Genomic DNA, 1,354 nt, shown 5'->3' with positions numbered 1-1,354 from the left:
CCATCAGCAAAATTGTTGGTTTACTTTGAAAGAACACCTACCCAGAGTCTAGTTATTTCTTACTGCCTCCATGTCTATATCTGGCCTATGCCCCCTGCCTCGCTGCCTCCTCTGTCTCTTGTCTGGTTAAATGCAACAGTTTCCTAACCCATCTTCCCGTTTCCTCACTTGTGTCTTTATAGTCTGCTTTCTCAGCAAAGCAGTTAGAGGAATCCTTTTAAAATTCCTGCTCTCCTTAAAATCATCCAAAGTCTTCCCATTTTATAATCAAACTAATGTCCTGGGGAAACTAATGGCTGCATGTGGTCCTTTCAATTTTATTTCCTGCCCCTGTTCCTCTCATTCATAGTGTTCCGGGCCCACTGTGCGTCTTTTGGATCTTTGTACTTGCTATAACCTGCCCAGACTGCTGTTTCCCCAGAAAGCATCCCGGCTTCCTCTCTCACTAACACCAGGTTTCTGCTCACTTGTCAGCTTACCAGTGAGGGAACCCTTGTCTCAACTGTCTGAAGCAGCACTTGGATCTTTCCTCCACGCATACACATCTTTACCTGTCTACACTATGTTAGTTTTCTCCGTGGCATGTATCATTTATACTTTTTTTTTTTTTAGGCGAGGCAACCCTTGGTTGACTTCACAGATTGCAAGGACCTTGTCAGCTTACAATCCTTATTTTTTATTTTTCATGCCTACAGCACCTGGTCTTCCTAGGTGGTCTCCCATCCAAGTACTAACCAAGCCCGGCCCTGCTTAGCTTCCGAGATCAAACGGAATCAGGCTTGTTCAGGGTAGCATGGTCGTAGACTCATTTATACTTTTATACTTACTTGTTTCCTTTGTCTCTCACTATAGGGATGTAGGTTTATGAGAGCAGGACTTCCTTTATTGACTGCTGTATCCTTAGGCCCTGTATCTATGACTGGTACATTCTAGCCATTTAGTGCACATACGTGGAATGATTGACACCTTTAAATTCCATGTATGTATTATTTTTGTAGGAAACCTTCCATGATCCTCTAAGTCTGGGTTAAAAACTACAGCTGTCTGTGCTTTCCCTGTTATAGAGATTTTCATACTGCATGTTGATTTCATGGTTAATTCATAAAAGCTGCAAAAGAGGTGGAGTAAGTTTATCTTTTTCTTCGATGGATCCCCAATAATTGCAAAGTGGATGGCACATTGTCAGCATTCAAATATTTCTTAAATTGAATATGTGTATATTTTGAGACAGATTTATAATTAATTGAGTTTAATGTCACATAATAAAAAATTAACTACTTTAAAGTATATGATTCAATGGTATTTTGTACATTCACAATATTGTTCAATCATCACCTCTTTCCAGTTTCCAAAC

The 1,354-nt window shown here is 40.0% G+C and overlaps 1 pseudogene; it reads right to left on the bottom strand.

Moving 5' to 3' along the window:
- Positions 1 to 686: 686 nt before the first annotated feature.
- Positions 687 to 805, bottom strand: LOC111732306 (annotated as a pseudogene).
- Positions 806 to 1,354: the final 549 nt, after the last annotated feature.

The sequence above is a fragment of the Pteropus vampyrus genome, unplaced genomic scaffold (genome assembly GCF_000151845.1).
Source record: "Pteropus vampyrus isolate Shadow unplaced genomic scaffold, Pvam_2.0 Scaffold440, whole genome shotgun sequence".
Taxonomy (NCBI): Eukaryota; Metazoa; Chordata; class Mammalia; order Chiroptera; family Pteropodidae; genus Pteropus; species Pteropus vampyrus.
Note: the sequence above shows the minus strand (reverse complement) of the source record. Positions and strands in the feature narration are given on the sequence as shown.